The sequence below is a fragment of the Eumetopias jubatus genome, unplaced genomic scaffold (genome assembly GCF_037043125.1).
Source record: "Eumetopias jubatus isolate StellerSeaLion01/CBP00866 unplaced genomic scaffold, mEumJub1_p1.0 scaffold_10, whole genome shotgun sequence".
NCBI lineage: Eukaryota > Metazoa > Chordata > Mammalia > Carnivora > Otariidae > Eumetopias > Eumetopias jubatus.
In genome coordinates, this window is record NW_028274816.1 from 94,458,195 (window position 1) to 94,476,305 (window position 18,111).

Below are 18,111 nucleotides of genomic sequence, written 5' to 3' on the forward strand. Positions count from 1 at the left end.
CCCTGCTCAGCAGGAAGTCTGCTTCTCCCTCTCCGACTCTCCCTGCTTGTGTTTCCCCCCTTGCTGTCTCTCTCTGTCAAATAAATAAAATCTTTAAAAAAATAAAAGTCCTCATTCCCCAACTGAGCACACCTGGGTGTGAGGAAAACACCCCAGATGAGAACCTTCAACACTTTGCAGTGAGAGGCAGGGAAGAGAACACTGGACTGGGAATCTAGAAGCTCCATCTGTGCTTGGCTTTATTAAGTGTGAGACCTCACAAATTTCCTCCTCTGTTCCTTCTAAGATTAAAATTCTGATTTCAGCTTTCTACTCGCTCCCCGGACTCAACAAACAAAACCAAATTCATCTCTCCTCTATTCCAAACCCCTAAGACCTGTTCTCCCCTCCTGACTTCCCTATTCCTGATGCGTATTCTGCCAGCCACCCAAGCATGAAAATCTCACCACCACCTCTGACTTGAGACATGGAACTTACTGTTCCCTTCCCCTCCTACCTAAGCCGTCACCACGTCTCTCTGTTCAATCTCCAAAATATCTCCCGAATGCACTGCCATCGGTTCAGTTCAGGCCCTCATCATCCCTCCCTTGGACTATTACCATGAATTGCAACTCAAGTCCCTCTCTCACGTACCTGGGTGGCTCAGTCGGTTAAGCATCTGCTTTTGCCTTGGGTCATGATGCCCCAGGATGGAGCCCTGCCTCAGGCTCCCCGCTAAGCGGGGAGCCTGCTTCTCCCTCTGACCCTCCCCACTCTCATTCTCTCTCTCTCACCCACTCTCAAATAAATGAAATCTTAAAAAAAAAAAAAAAAAAAAAAGCCCCTCTCTCTGTTTCTCCTCACTCCCAACCCATCCTACTCATCATCGGTCTGGCATTTAAGACCCTCCGAAACCCAGTCCTGACCTCTCAGCAGCCTCACCTTCCACTATGTTTCTTTATGTCCCCCCGGGTCCAAGTGGTCTGGACATGCAGTTTCCTGATGCGCACCTCATCTACGACACCACCCCCCACCTCTGCTCAAGCTGCCCTTCCTTCCAGAACGCCCTCTTCTTTCCATTGCTTCTCACCTTCCTGGTGGTGCCATTTAAATACCACTTCTTCAGTTGAAGTGTTCCTTGGTATCCCCAAGGGGGCAGTATCACACCCTCTACTTAACCACTAAGCGCCTTGGCTGAACCTCTTTTATAACACCTACCAAACTCCTAATAGTCCTTTCTTTTTCTGGTGCCCCTAATCTCCCTACTAGATAATTCATTCCTTGTCAGTAGGAAATAGGTCTTATTCCTCTTTGTATTCCTCAGAAAAGAGCTTCTCAAAGACTGTGCAAAGGCACAGTGGCATGCCATGAATGAGTTAAAGATGTTCCAGACAGTGATGCCCTCAGCCCTCCAAGCAGTCACAAAGGGACTTCAGCAGCCAGAGTCCCCAGTGGTCAAGGCTCAAGCACTCTCAAGTAGCCTCCTCCTTCAACCAGGTAGACACCACAATGATAACTTGGAGGCACTCAGAGGACACAACACAGCACATGATACACAATGGATGCCCAATAAACATCTGCTGAACTGAATCTGAGAATAATCCATCTGTTCCCCTTCAACCACTATCTCCAAGATCACTTACCATCTAGACCTCTTTGAACATTTCCTCTGAACGTGTTCTGGTTATCTTTTTAATAATCACCGGTTTATTTGCTGGCTCTACTTGCCTTACCATCCAAAGCTCACAGCAATACTGTATTGCATAAAGTAGCAGAGGATATGCACAAACAATTCACCACAAAGAGACTGAAAGAGTAAAATTCAACATTATAGAACAAAGAAATGCAAATGCCACTTTACACTACTAAATGAGCAAAAGCTTTTAAGTACTTCTGTCCAGCTATGATAAAACAGGTATATCCATGTATCTGTTAGAAGTACAAACTGGTACAACATTCTTGAAAAGCTGTATGGCAATATATACAAAAAGCCATAAAAACATTCATTCCATTTAACACAATACACTCAGAAATGTAGCCTAGAAATATAATTAGTCAAAAAAGTAATACCAATAATATCTACGATAATGTAAAGTCCTAAGTGAAAACCAGGGAGCAACATAAATACCTAACATTGAAAGGTTTAAGTAAATTATGGGAGCATGACTTGATGAAGTATTTTGCAACCTTTCAAAATATAAGCATACAGGGGCACCTGGGTGGCTCAGTAATTTGAGTGTCTGACTCTTGACTTTCGCTCAAGTCATGACTCCAGATTGTGACATCAAGCCCCACATCAGGCTCCACGATCAGTGGAAGTCGGCTTCTCTCTCTCTGCCTCTGGCCCTCCCCTCGCTCATATGCACATACTCTCTCTCAAATAAATCTTTTTAAAAAAATGTAAGCAAAGAAATTAAAATTGTGACATCTATAACATGGAAATGTTCCATGATCTAATAAGTAGAAAAAATCCAAGTTACATGCACCATAATTAAACATGAGTAAAAAATATACTATGTGTGGGGTGCCTGGGTGGCTCAGTCAGTTAAGCGCCTGCCTTCGGCTCAGGTCATGATCCCAGGGTCCTGGGATCGAGCCCCGCATCAGATTCCCTGCTCAGCGGGGAGTCTGCTTCTCCCTCTCCCTCTGACCCTTCCCCCCACACTCGTGTTCTTGCTTGCTCTGCTCTCTCTCTAAAAAGAAAAAATACGTGTGTGTGTGTATATACATACATATATATACATACACTTACATATAAAAATATATATTTTAATGGACCAACCAAAACAAAAATCAACTATTTTAGGGCAATAATCTAAATACTTAACAATTTATTTAATATCTATTCTTCTTTTTTTTTTTTTTAAGATTTTATTTATTTGTCAGAGAGAGAGAGCCAGGCAGAGGGAGAAGCAGGCTCCTTGCTGAGCAAAGAGCCCAATGTGGGACTCAACCCCAGGACCCTGGGATCATGACCTGAGCCGAAGGCAGACACTTAACCGACTGAGCCACCGAGGTGTCCCAATATCTATCCTTAACTTAAAAAAGAAAGTTCCCCCATACTGAGGAAACAGAGGGGTTCCAGGATATAAGCTTGACAGAGCCTCAAGAGTCTCAAGAAGAGGTCCACCCCTCCCTTCCACTGCTCATTTTGGCCTTAACTGAGAACTCTCATGCATTCCTTATCACAACGACCTCTATATGACACCCCCAGACTCCAGCTTTCCAAGGCCAACAAACCACCTCAACTGTTTTGAACTCCCAAATCATGCAAAACAAACATAAACTCTAAAACAAAGAATGCCTACAACTCTGTGTTACTTTAGCAATCAGCAAACAGCCAAGCCCAAATTCAATTATAAACCCTGAAAGTATATAGTACTGTCACATTAAAGTTTCTGGGATTCTCAAAGCCAACTTGCTGACTCAGTAGTGGACTGTATCACAGTTAAAAAGCAGTATGGAATCATGGACAAATCAAAGAACTAAGGGCCAGGAGACCAAGGTACAGTTGAAAAGAAAAAAGAAAAGTTACTTTAAGAACAAAGAACTGAAAACTAAAACCTCCAGCTTAAAGCAGATGGGTAAAAAGTAGGGGCCATGTCTTAAAAATCTCACCCAGCCAGAGTCCATAAGGCAGGATGGCAAGTCATTTTATTAACAGATGAAGCTTTCTTGAGCTGGTGAAGTCTAACAAAAGACTAGTACTGAAAATGTATCAAAACATAATTTTTAGCACTGATGCTCCACAAGGATAATATTAAAGCAGTCTAATAATTGTTTTTTCTGTAATATCACCACTGTCTAAGTTTAATAATGAAAGAGCAAGATACAGGGGCGCCTGGGTGGCTCAGTCGTTAAGCGTCTGCCTTCGGCAGATACCCAGGGTCCTGGTATCGAGCCCCGCATCAGGCTCCCTGCTCCGCGGGAAGCCTGCTGCTCCCTCTCCCACTCCCCCTGCTTCTGTTCCTGTTCTATCTCTCTCTCTGTCAAATAAATAAAATCTTTAAAAAAAAAAAAAAGACCAAGATACAATAATGGACCAAAAAAATTAGTTATTGTGAATCAGAAATAATAAAGACTAAATTGCCTTTCTTAGAAGGGCATTTCAGTGAAAGATAAATAATTTGAAGGCCTAATAAATATAACCATTAGGAAAAAAGTTTAACCTTGTGTTTCTATTGCTGTGTTCTCAGTATCTAGACCCAGTATCTAAAATGCAGATATATACCATCATTTATGACAATACATACACAGCAGATACCAGGACAAACAAACTATTCAATACTTAACCAAGTTCATCAGAGCACAGGGTGGTTACCACTCCAGAATGTTGACACAAAAACTGAAGGGCCTCTCAAGCTCCAATCATATGCAGATAGGATGAGCCCCTGTGCAGTTACGCATTCAGAACATGAGTGGAAGATTAACCTACCCTCACTCCTCTCCAAACAAACTCTGACAAAGCGGCAAGCAGTCTCTTCATAGGATGTTCATCAGCATCCTGTCTGTTCCAGAAGTAGCCAATTCAGTCAGGACCTGCATCTTCAGGTTTCCACGGCCTCACTACTGCCCAACATCATTCCCCACCCCCACCCCCACCCGCGTCGCCATCCCCACCTTATTCTTCCTGGACAGACTCGTCCTCTAGATTAAGCCTCTCTTATCGCCTTCTCAGGCGTTACCAAGTTCTTGTTTTCTAAATAAAGCTTTCCTAAACCTTACTCACCTGCAGTTCACTGCACTGGGTATCACCCAAATAGCCCATCAGAGCTCTTTATAATTTCTGAAAGAGATAAAAGGAAGCTTTTAAATACATAGTAGAAAACACCTTTGCTGATGTATCAGTTCTGAAGCATTTGTATCCAGTATTCACAGTGTATGGTCTTTTGGTCCACAGTATTTCAGTAAAATGTAGCATAACCAGCCAGGACCAAAAGTCCTGAGATAAGAGACCAGCGATAAAAGTTTGGTTTATTGTTGCTATTACTTAGCTGTGTGACCTTGGGCAAGTCACTTGACTTCTGCAGGCCTAAATTTCCTCATCTGGAAAAGAAAACAGACTAGATAGAAGTAGCAGAGCACATTACAATGGAAAGAGCACAGGCTCTCCAAGACAGAACACCAGCACCACAACTTACCAGTCTTATGACATTTGTTAGCTAGTTCACATTTGGCCTAAATTTTCTCCTCTGCAAAACGGAAATAACAACTATCTTAGGGCTGTTATGAGAATTAAAGGGGAGATAATGAGTTATAAAAGGCCTATAGTAAACATACTGTGCAGTTTATCATAAAATTCTACAGATGGTAATTACCACCATTACCCCCAGCCCTAAGGTTATATGAATTCAATTCCCAAATATTTATTTCTTTAAAAGATCAACAAATCAAAACTGTACCAACCTGACAAGGGAATTAACTGTTTCACTAACAATTCAATTACAGTTATCTTAAACTGATGGTAGTTTAAGATTATCAATATTACTTAACATGGCAGGAAATAAGAGAACAGTCCCTGCGTAACATCTAAACTGGTTCAGTGCCCATGCCTTCCCTGACTTCTCCCTCTGCTTTCACTCGTACTAGAGTACACCAGCAATAGAGATGCCTTCCAAAAGCCAATGACACCAACTGTTTTCTAAGGGTCAGCTCAGGGGAACACAACTGAAGATGGAGGAAGGAGAACAAAGTCTTTTGTCTTTTTTTTTTTTTAATCTTTTTTACTGGACACCTGGGTGGCTCAGCCAGTTAAGTGTCTGCCTTTGGCTCAGGTCATGATCTCAGGGTCCTGGGATCTCTGCTCAGCGGGGAGTCTGCTTCTCCCTCTCCTTCTGCCTGTGCTCCCCCTGCTTGAGCTCTCTCTCTCGCTCTTCCTCCTCTCACTCCCTCTCAAATAAAACCTTTAAAAAAAATAAAAATAAATCTTAACTTTATAAACTTAAGTACTGTTCAATTTTGTTTACTATAGCATGCATCAGTTTTCACATAAAAATAATTATTTAAGGGGTGCCTGGGTGGCTCAGTTGGTTGAGTGTCTGCCTTCGACTCAGGTCAGGATCTCGGGGTCCTGCGATCGAGCCCCGCATTGGGCTCCCCACTCGGCAGGGAGTCTGCTTCCCTCCTCTCCCTCTCCCTCTGTTATCTCTCTCGCTCTCTCTCAAATAAGTAAATAAAATTTTTAAAAATAAAAAAACAATTGTTTAAAACTATATTAATTATCATATTGCCTAGTGACAGGAAGCTCGCCTGACAGGAATATTTTCACTGCAAGGAGAATTTCCACAGAAGAAAGCAAAAATGCAAATTCAGATGTGCTGAGAACACCTAAAATATGGCACAGAAATAACAAAAATCACAAACATTCACACTTCAGAATGGTTCAGTCAAAAAATATGCCATGCATTCTTTGAAGATCTAATGATGAATCAGGGGGTTTTTGGTTCAAAAGCAAGATGAATATACAAACTCTGGTTTTACCAGACAACTTCCTGCTCTTAGAGAAAATGATCCAGCACGATTTATACAAGTAAACAAGTTGGTATGACTATCTGGCAGTATGTTGAAAAACTTTCAATTTGTTTTAGACAATTGATAGCTTTTAAAAACTATATTACATGTACTTATATATTTAATATATATAAATTAAAAGTCTTCATGTTACATCTACAATATTATTTTTAAAAGAGGGATATTAACTCTATTAAATTTAGGATTACTCAAAACTATTATCTCAGCCACTCCTGAAGTGACAAACCACTATGTTTTATGTTGCTTCTAGCCAATGCTACATAAATCCTGACTACACCCATCAATTTAAACGAACTGTAAGCTGGTGTGGCCACATTCTCCACACATAACATAGTTCTTTCCCAGAAAACATTTCAAAATGTTACTTAGAAATCAAATTATATTTGAATGTACACTTATCTAAGTTTATGAAAATAAATACCCATAACAATTTGCTTATAATTTTTAAGTAGCTCCTCACCCTATCTTGTTTATCAACAAGTCGATAAACTTGACCCAAAATCCTCTACGCATTTGAAACAACAGGCAAAGGACAGTATTTCTTGTGCTGAGCCAGTATTTGGATCTTAAATATAGTCTTTGACAATTATAAACTAACTTTTATTTAACATTAATACCAGGCCTACCTCTTAAACAGGGAATAAAAATGCATGTATAAGATCTGGTCTACTTATTTGTAGGTCCCTCTGCAATATTCTTAGCCTTTCATGAATATGCTGTGTATTTTTAAACTACACAAGGCCCTCTGCAAGTAGGAATGATCTCTTCCATTGTTTTGGCATCACTCCCCTCCCCAGGAAAAAACTGGGCAGTCCATAAATGTATACAGACTTTACAATGGGGACTGAATTTTTTTTTTTTAAGATTTTATTTTATTTATTTGACACAGAGAGACACAGCGAGAGAGGAACATAAGCAGGGGGAGTGGGGGAGGGAGAAGCAGGCTTCCCGCTGAGCAGGGAGCCGGATACAGGGCTCTATCCCAGGAACCTGGGATCATGACCTGAGCCGAAGGCAGACGCTCAACAAGTGAGCCACCCAGGCGCCCTGGGACTGAATATTTTTGATATTAGAAAATGAAAAATCTTCCTCACAGTGGCAAAAATCAAAGTTTGCCACCTGGTGGAGAGGTACTTAATGACTCCCCAAAACTACAGACTAACCTAAAAATAGTGTCCTAGCTTCTCAGCCAAAAGGATAGACTAAAAAAGCTATTCTTTATTCAGCTACAAGACAGTGTCTTCAACTTAGCCCCAACCTTTAATACTATGGTATTTCCTATTTTAGGATATTTTGTTTAACAACTTGTTTGATAACCAACCACTAACTTCGTTTTGAAGTGAATACTAATGTTTCACATGGTCTGCATGTGTGAAAATTACAGAAAATGTCTTGACACAATTCAGGCCAAACAACCCTAGCCAGAAGAGATTACCAATTTCTAAATATTCAATTTCTTTTAAGTTTTTATTTTATTTTATTATTTTTAGCATTCTCTACACCCAACATGGCGCTCAAACTCACAACCCAGAGATCAAGAATCTCATGCTCTTCCAACTGAGCCAGGCAGATGCCCCTAAATATTTCATTTTTAGACTACAAATGAAGATCTCAATAGGCTAAGAAGCAGATCACTGGTCCCTTCCCACAAAGTAATCTGTAAATTTAAATATATAAAAATAAAAGGTTCTGATTGGAAGGTCTAAGGCATGAATATGCCTCCATCTGTAAGCTGAAAATAAATAAACTTTAAAATCCACATTTGCTCTGCCAAGAATAAAAATAAAAATATATATAATACACACAAGCACTGAGTTTCAAACACAAGCAAATGTGGCATATGCACTTACAAAAGGATCTTGATTTACGTCCACCTTCCTCTCCCAAGTTTTGTTTTGTTTTTGTTTTTTTTGTGTGTTTTTTTTGTAAGGCAAAATGTCAATAGAATGCCTCAATCTGGAAAAAAATAAAGCACAGCTTATTCTTCTTAATCAGATGTTCTGAGAAATAGGTAAAGTTTGTGAAAGGATTTCAAAATCCAAAGGCTACTCATTTGTGTTGGGGAAAACACACACACACACACACACAACTGCAGTGCGCCCTAATAACTTCACATTTTCTCAACAAACCGTAATAAAATATTTTTAAAGTTGAGACAATTGCTTGTGAAAAATGTAAAATTAGCAAACTTCTCTCCTCCTCCCCATTATAGAATATACTAACAGTTCACTAATACTTTATCAATAATGTCCTTTAGAAGTTAAAGCAGCACTTCCAATTCACACACTGTGTGACCAGAAAATAATGACAAACCAGTCTTATCCCTAATAAACTAACCAAAACTCAACACTATCGTTTTTATTTCAAAATAACTACGGGAGAGACAAACACTACTCCATTTTTCAGAAAATAAAAGGAGTGACTGATGCCTAAAATCAATCCTTCCAATGGAAAGGGTGTTCTTGACAAGAGTCCAGTAACTTGGACACACAAAATCCACATAAACAATCACTAACACTCAATGTAGAGAATGTGATAGACACCAATACACACATGAAAGTAAGACATCCAATTAAAGTTACACAAGGAAATTTACATATAATTACCCCCCACTCCCGTGAAGATACTAATCAAGGATAGCTGCAAGTAACATTTGGCTCTGGATAAGCTCCACTATGGGTGACTACCGCTGCAACAACTTAAGTTTGGTACATTTGACACATTTTTCCTTTCTAAAGCAACCCCTTCTACACACCCATTTGACTTATTTAGATATTTGGAAAATAAAGATGGTCCCATCAAATTACTTAGTTTCAGCCTCACCCTTATGCGTTGATTAAAATAAAGAAGGGAAAAAGGTAAATCATTCTTAACTGCAGTCTCACCTTACACATCTCACCAGCACTGTAGTTCTTTAGTGATCAATTACTTCATCCAATTCCTGAGGCAAACAGAAAAGTAAAATGTGTCTGTACAACACCAATAACAGGCATGATCAGTAGCAAATACTTCATCAGCCCCAAGTGAGAGGGCTTCTAAATTTCAAATGGAAAAAGTTACCAAAATGGTACAGTATACAGTTCTGTAAATGATTATTTTGCTTTCAAGTAAAAACATTTCCTTTCTGTGTGATGGAAGAACAGACTATAAAATGCTCTTAAGATCCAAAACATAAAAAAAGCCATCTCTTTCAGCACTGATTGATGTTACTTTCAAAAAAGAAGAAGAAAAGAAATGAAGGACAGGAAACCTTATTAATATAAGTTCAAGAGAGAGCAAAATTAAGAACAAACTAGCCAGGACAACTCTTCCCCCCCACACACAACCCCACACCCCCACCCACACCCGGCATCCACTGTCTCTAGAGTTATCCATATTATATTAACGATTTGCCTGAAAAGTCTAAGTTGTGAGCGAGAAGCAATAACAATTTTGAGTTTCAAACAAAACCTGAGGATCCCAATCCAAGAAGAACCCAAAGACCCTGGCTTCCAGCCCTGTCTGAAGGATCCTCAGCGAAGGAGAGGGTGCAGAAAGCTCAAATAATTTGGGGGTAGAAGAACCAAAGTTCCCTAAATAAAACTGCAGTCCTTAGCCCTAGAGAAGGGGAGTCTTAAAAGAATCTCCCAGAAAAAGATAGTCTGTTTTTATTTTTGTTGATGTGCTTGTGGGCCAATGAGAATTTCCGAGGAGGGGGGCGGGGGGGCGTGAAGCTCAAGCAACAGCCCCCGGCGGGGGAGGGAGGGGGCGCACCCCTGACCCACTTTTGCCGACGCCCACCCTCGGCCCCCGCCCCACCGCCGCAAGTCCGAGCCCTGAGGGGCCATCAAGCGGGGCGTGGGAGGCCCGCACCCTCCCCGCACCCTCCCCACCCCCAGCCGCGACCCGGAGGAGGGGAGCGTGCAAGGCGGCTCGACACCCCCCCCCTCCCCGGAGTGCCCGCGGCAGGAGAAACCTCCCGCAGGCTCGCGGCCCGGGTCTGCAAAGCCCCCTCCACCGCCTGGGCCCCGGACGCCGCGGCCCCCAGCGGAGGGGAAGGGGACAGAGGAGGGGAAGAAGCTGTAAACAGCCCCAGCGTCCGGGCCTCGCCTCGAAGAGCCCCGCTTCCCAGGCCCCGCCGCGGGCCGCCTGGGTCCCCAGCCCGTCCGAGGGCCGCCCCTCCCGGGGCCCCGGGGACCGGAGGGGAGTCAGGTCTCCTCCCCAAAGGGCTCCGGCAGCTCGCGGAGCGGTCCCAGCAGCAGAGAAGGGGGAAGTCAGGACTTACCTGTCATTACTTTCTACGCCATCTTGGATCCACTTGTCAACGTCCCCACAAAGCATTATGGGTAAGAAAGAGCCTTTAAAGTGACTCCCCCCCTCGGCCCCCGACTCCCGCCTCCCGCCGCCGGCGCCGCCCCTCCGGCCGCACCTCCCGCCCGGAAAGTTGCCGCGGCTGGCGGGCCGGCTCGGGCGCCTGCACCCGGGCCCCCTCCCCTCCTCCGGGTGTTTGCATTTAAAATTCACCCCCATTTTAAAAATGTGGCTTTGGGTTTTCCTCTTGGCTTCTGCCCCTGGTTTCCCTTCCCCCCACCCCTCGCCTCCACGCCTGTTCCCTTTGCCCCGCCGCCCTCCTGCCCTGGCAGACACCCCACGTCTGCATTTAATCAGCCCGAGGTTTCCCCGCTGCTGGCAGCAGAGAGCTGCTCATTGATTTATTTATGCGCATTTATGCGTCTGTTATTGCTCTAGATCCTCAGTGCCCGGCGGCGGGCTTCTGCGGCCGGCTCCCTGCCCCGGGGCAGCCGGGGGTCGCCTGCAGGGCCCGGGAGCCCGGCAGCACCGCAGACCCGTCGGCGCTCTGACTCCCGCATCCGCAGGCGGAAGGGTGCCTCTATCCTGGCAAAGCGTTCCGGGGCCGTCGGGCTCCAGGACCTGGGCGGACACTGGCCCCCAGTCAACCGGCGTCAAGGCGCGTTTGGGGGTTGGGGGAGAAGTAACAAGCTAAATGGAACTTTTACCCGTTTGATCTCCCTCCCGCTGTCTCCTCCCCTCGGCGGGTAACGTGATCCGCGACCCTCTAGGTGGGGACCCCTCCCCTAGGAATGTGACTTTGGGCACTGCCGAGTCCGCCCTTTTGCATTCTAGGCAAAATGCGGACCGTGACTTCCCGGGGCAGGTAACTCGGGGGCTCAGGCTGTTGGATCCGACCCGGACGGGGAGGCGCGCCAGGGCTCTGGGAGAATCGGCGAGAGGAGAGGGTACGGGGCTGGCAGGAGGTTGCGCCCACCTGGGTCCACCTACCGGATCCCAGCAGGGAGGTGAGCCCTAGAGGCTGGGCAAGGGGAGGATTACCCGCGCCACTCCCGCCTGGGAGTTGTGGGGGGACGGTCGGAGTCACCTGTCTGCGACGGGGTGCGCTGTAAGTAGGGGGCGCAGAGACGCGGGGCGAATAACTCCGCCGCCCAAGCACGCCGCCGGGGCCTCTGCTCACGCCCGCTGGCTCTTTGCAAGGCGCAGACCTCTCCCCGAAACCCGCCGCGGGCTTTTCGGTTGCGCGGGGCGAGCACAGCACTCGCCCGCCCCCTCGCGCAGTGGTCCCATGCCCCCTAAAGCCGCTTAATCAGTCCCCCAGCTCTCTCCCTTCTCAGGGACTCTGGTACTCTGCTTTGCAGACTTTGGGAGCCTGCTCTGGTTGCCCTTTTTTTTTTTTTCCAAGCAAGCTTTTACAAAGAGGTGTCCAAGAGAAAATCCTCTAGGACATCAATGCTTGCGAAACTGTGTTCGGTACAAAATGTTGTTGAAGGGTTCTGAAATTAGAAGAATGCCCGGGCATTAAACCTCCCTCTTCAGTGCACTCTGTGCCTAGGGCCTGGGTCTATCCTTAGGCTTTGCTCCCCTCCAGACCCTATGACAACTCTTCTCTCTCTCTGCACTACCTTTCCCTCCAGAAACCTGCAGGGTTGCTGACACGAGCCCTGCCCCCAGGGAACAGAAAAAAAAAAAAAAACAAAAAACCCCACCAGGCAATTGTCCCGGCCAGGTGAGTGGAGTGAGGTGTAGACTCATTAAGGGATTGGCCCGGGGTCAGCCATGAGGGAGGGAACAAGGTAATGAGTCACTCCCAGCCGGCACAGAAGGTGTGCTGGAGAAGGACCTCACCTGAGTCACCCACTTCTCTGAGCTTGGGAAACTGAGGCCTGGAGCCAGGTTCTTAGCTGTTCCCACACATGCAACCACGCAGGACCTGTGGACTAGAGGGAGGGCACTCAGAGGACCTTCTGTTGCTGCCCTCTGAAAAATAGGCTGCCCCTCCCACCTAAAGAAGGATCCAAAGTCTCCTTTTCACAGGGTACCCTAGTTACTCCTTTTCCAGTTCCCCTTGTGCACTTGCTTAGACACTCCTATGTACTTATTTAATGGTTCCTTTGTGTTTACATGGCACTTTAGGTGTGTGGTGCGAGTTGCCTGTAATTAAACACTGAATGCGGGGGGCAGGCTGGAGCAGCCAAGAACTATGCCTCCCAAAGGCTTCCTTAGTAGGTACCTTTTGTTGCCTTGCATCGGCAACCCAGAGGAGCTCACACTTTACTGTGACTGCCGGCCCATTGATCTACTCCAGTGTGCATCCTGGTACATCCTTGTCCAAGACACCACCTGTTGCCTCTGCTAGATGGCCTCCTCACTCTTCTCCCTGCTTCCACTCTGCCCCCTGCAGTCCATTCTCCATCTGACCAACCCTGTGGCATTCCTGAAATGTTAATGCCTGAGTCCTCTGCTTAACCCCATCCAAGATGGCCTGTTCACAATTGGAAGAAAATCCAAATTCCTCACTATGGTCTGCACACTCTTGTGTGAGGGGGTACAGCCTCCCTCCCGCCCTGGCCATGATCCGGCACACTGGCCTTGTCTTCCCCTGCAACACCCCAAACTTCCTTCCAGTGAGAACCTGGTCACCCCACATCTGATGAGCATCATCTTTTCAGCTGTCTGCTCAAAAGTCACCTCCTCCAAGAGGACTTTCCTGACCCCCTTAACCAAAAGAGGTCACTCACTATTCGCTTGCCCTGCATTAGAAATGATCATGTTGGGGGCACCTGGGTGGCTCAGTCGTTAAGCGTCTGCCTTCGGCTCAGGTCATGGTCCCAGGGTCCTGGGATTGAGCCCCGCATTGGGCTCCCTGTTCCGCGGGAAGCCTGCTTCTCCCTCTCCCACTCCCCCTGCTTGTGTTCCCTCTCTCGCTGTGTCGCTCTCTGTCAAATAAATAAATAAAATCTTAAAAAAAAAAAATTATCATGTTTGTCTATTATGGGCCCCAACCCCATTAGAGTATAAGCTCCACGAGGACACAGGCCTCATCCGGCTTGTCCCCTCAGTGCCTAGACTAGGGCCTGGCACATATATAGACACTCAGCAAAATATTTGTTGAATGAATGACCACACATTTTTTTAAAGATTTTTTCTTTCTTTTTTTTTTTTAAGGTAACCTCTGCCCCCAACGTGGGGCTTGAACTCATGACCCCAAGATCAAGAGTCACACGCTCTACCAACTGAGCCAGCCAGGTGCCCCTGAATGAGCAGACATTTATCAGAGCAGGGTGGTGGTGGTGAAAGTGCTGAAGCATAGAATGAGGGGCTGAGGGCCCTGCCTTCCATCTCTTCAGGCCACTCTGACCATGCACAGCTCCAGATGGGCAAATAGTAATGGAATGGGGAGGAAACAGGCTCTTTGGCCGACATTAATGGTACTCCATTGTGATTCTGACCTGATAAACACTGCCCCACATAAGACCCCAACCACTCCCCCACACCCCCTCCCATCCCTCTTACTGGCCAACCCTTCTTTTCAACCCCAAGACTGTCCTTAGATTTCTCCTCTTCACCTACACCCCCCCGACCCACCATCTCTCAGTCTCAAGACTTTAAATACCATCTTTACCCTGAAGTAGGACTTGAAACCTAGAGCTGGAGTCCAGAGCTTTCTCCGGAGCTTCAGACTCTCTACCTCCCCACTTGGATCTCTCAGAGACATCTCGCACCACAAACATGCTCCACCTCGGTCTTCCCTAACTCCATTCTTGGCAACTCCATCCTTGAAATTGCTCACTCCACAGTCCCTCCTATCTTTCTCTCAGACTCCACCTTCAACCCATGTACAAATCCTGCTTTGCCTACAAAATGTATCCTGAATCCTACCGTTTCTCATCACCACCATCACTGCCACTCTGGTCCACACCACTGTCATCTTCTCCCCATTTCCGCCTTCCAGTGCATTCTCAGGGTAGCTGCCACACCTGGTCTGGATAAAATGCAAATCAAATCTTTTCTGTCCTGTGCACACGACCTTCTGATTTCCACTCCTCTCATTCAGAAGAAAAGCCAGAGCCCCGCACAATCGGCCTCGTCTCCTTTCTTTGACCTAATCCCCCCACCTCTCTCACCCTTGCTCTGCCTTAGCCTTGATGGCCTCCTTTTTGAGTGTTTCCTCCTTCAGTAATATATCTACATGGCTTATTCCCTCACCTCCTTCAAGGTTTTGCTCACCCCAGGGTGTCTGCTTCTCATGGTCCTACTTCAAATTTCAATATTCCTCAAACACATACTCTCTATTTCTTTCCCTGCTTTTCTTCCATGGCATTTATAACCTTCTGACATGATAGGTAATTTGCTTAGTTAATCAGTTTCTTGTCTATCTGTCTCCATGTGAGGAGTCAGCTTGCTGATCACCAAAGATGTCTGTTTGCTGCCAAGAACCACATTTCCCATCCATGCCCTTGAAGCTGGCTGCAGCCTTGTGACTACTTCTTGCAGATGGACTCAGAGCAAAAATATGACTATGGAAATCTGCCTGATCAAAAATACATGCAGGGGCGCCTGGGTGGCTCAGTCGGTTGAGCGGCTGCTTTCAGCTCAGGTCATGATCCCAGGGTCCTGGGATCGAGCCCCGCATCGGGCTCCCTGCTCAATGGGAAGCCTGCTTCTCCCCCTCCCTCTGCCTCCCCACTGGCTTGTGTTCGTGCTCTCTCTCTCTCAAATAAATAAAATCTTAAAAAAAAAAAATACATGCATCATGGGGCACCTGGGTGGTTCATTCGGTTAAGTATCTGACACTTGGTTTCAGGTCGTGATCTCAGGATCCTGGGATTGAGCACCCCATCGGGCTCCCTGCTCAGTGGGAAGCCTGCTTCTCCCTCTCCCTCTGCCTGCCGCTCTGCCTACTTGTGTGTGTGCTCTCTTTCTCTGTCAAATAAATAAATAAAATATTTTTTAAAATAACATAAAAAAGGGCGCCTGGGTGGCTCAGTCGGTTGAGCGTCTGCCTTTGGCTCAGGTCATGATCCCAGGGTCCTGGGATAGAGCCCCTCATAGCATCGGGCTCCCTGCTCAGTGGGGAGTCTACTTCTCCCTCTCCCTCTGCCCCTCCCCCACTTATGTTCGCACGCACGCGCCCTCTCTCTCAGATAAATAAAATATTTTTAAAATATAAATAAAATAAAAATATTCTTACTCCCTCTCCCTCTGCCCCTACCCCTCTCTTGCTCACTCACACTCTCACACTCTCTCTAAAAAAACAAAAATACTTGCATCCGACACTAAGCTGAATAGACGATAGACGTTTATTACATTAATCCACTGACAACTTGTTTATTTGCTGTAGCATTTAGCATCTTAATGACTACACCGGGGTTACTGTAGCCCACTAACATGCAAGTTCAATGAAGGCAAGGATTTACAGCATATGTTTTGTTCATTTATATGTTTATCCTTAGTGCCCACAACAAGACTTAGCATACAGTAAGTACTTAATGACTACTTGTTGAGTGAATGAATTCCCTTTTCCACAACCACTCATGAAAATTAGTGAATGGCTGACAAAGAAAGGACAATAAGAAAGACATTTTAGCTTGTTTTTGCTAAAGAAGCAGAAACTGTGGGTTCCGAGAGAATCACTGGACACAAGGCTTTGATAAAACCACAAAGAGTTCCCTTTCATTTTGTTCCCTGTTTTCACCTTTTTCTTCTCCTTTTCTTCCTCCTAGTTTTCCACCTCCTCCCTCTCTATTCCACCCAAGTCCTGCTTCATTCTCCCCCTCTCCCTTCTCTTCCATGAATTTTCTTCTTTTTCTTCCCACAATCTAGCAAGAATTTCCTGCCTATTCTGAAACCTTAAAAGTCCTAGAAGAGAGCACAGGCAGTAATGTCTCTGACATCAGCCATTATAATATTTTTCTAGATCTGTCTCCTGATGCAAGGGAAATAAAGGCAAAAATAAACAATTGGGACTATATCAAAATACAAAGCTTTTTTTTTTAAAGATTTTATTTATTTATTTGAGAGAGAGAGAATGAGAGCTAGAGAGCACGAGAGGGAAGAGGGTCAGAGGGAGAAGCAGAGTCCCTGCCGAGCAGGGAGCCCGATGTGGGACTCGATCCCGGGACTCCAGGATCATGACCTGAGCCAAAGGCAGTCGCTTAACCAACTGAGCCACCCAGGCGCCCTCAAAATACAAAGCTTCTGCACAGCAATGGAAACAATCAACAAAACTAAAAGACAACCTACTAAACAGGAGAAAATATTTGTAAATGATATATCCAGTAAAAGGATAGTATTTAAAACTTATAAAGAACTGATAAAACTCAATACCAAAAGAACACAAATTATCCAATTTAAAAATGCGCAGAAGGGACGCCTGGGTGGCTCAGCCAGTTAAGCAGCTGCCTTCGGCCCAGGTCATGATCCTGGGGCCCTGGGATCGAGTCCCGCATCGGGCTCCTTGCTCAGCGGGGAACCTGCTTCTCCCTCTCTCTCCCTCTGCTTGTGCTCTCTCTGTCAAATAAATAAAATCTTAAAAAAAAAAAGAATTAAAAATGCGCAGAAGGTGGGGCGCCTCGGCTTGGTCGGTTAAGCATCTGACTCTCAATTTTGGCTCAGGTCATGGTCTCAGGATTGTGGGATCAAGCCCCACGTTGGGTTCCAAGCTTTGCAGGGAGTCTGCTTGAGGTTCTTTCCCTCTCCCTCTGCCCCCCCCACTCTCTCTCTCTCTGTCTCTCAAATAAATCTTAAAAAACAAATGGCAGAAGATAAGAACAGACGTTTCTCCAAAGAAGACATACAGGTGGCCAAGCGACACATGAAAAGATGCTCAACATCACTCATCATCAGGAAAATGCAAATCAAAACCACAATAAGATATTACCTCACACCTGTGAATGACTAAAAATAAAAAAACATGAAACAACAAGTGTTGGGGAGGATGTGGAGAAAAAGGAACTCTTGTGCACTCTTGATGAGAATGCAAACTGATGCAGCCACTGTAGAAAACACTATAGAGGTTCCTCAAAGAATTGCACTACTGGGTATTTACCCAAAAATTACAAAAACACTAATTCAAAGGGATACGTTTATTGGAGCATTATTTACAATAGCCAAATTATGAAGCGCCCAGCTGTCCATTGATAGATAAATGCATAAAGAAGAGATGGTATATATATATATGCAGTGGAATATTATTAGCCATTAAAAAAAGGAAATCTTGGGTGCCTGGGTGGCTCAGTTGGTTAAGCTACTGCCTTCGGCTCAGATCATGATCCTGGAGTCCCTGGATCAAGTCCCGCATCGGGCTCC

The 18,111-nt window shown here is 45.4% G+C and overlaps 1 protein-coding gene across 6 annotated transcripts in view; it reads right to left on the minus strand.

Annotated features, from left to right (window-relative positions):
- The window catches only part of HELZ (helicase with zinc finger), a 157,209-nt gene extending 146,377 nt beyond the window's left edge, over window positions 1–10,832 (minus strand). For 3 of the 6 annotated variants that reach the window (XM_028087429.1, XM_028087425.1, XM_088028180.1), the window contains exons 1-3: window positions 10,775–10,832; window positions 9,396–9,451; window positions 4,709–4,765 (exon numbers count right to left, since the gene is read on the minus strand). The gene's annotated coding sequence lies outside the window, so the exon portion shown is untranslated. Of the gene's footprint in view, window positions 1–4,414; window positions 4,511–4,708; window positions 4,766–8,360; window positions 8,467–9,395; window positions 9,452–10,774 lie in introns of those variants that run through there. The other 3 variants (XM_028087427.1, XM_028087428.1, XM_088028181.1) reach the window with 3 other exon arrangements.
- Between the last annotated feature and the right edge of the window lie 7,279 nt (window positions 10,833–18,111).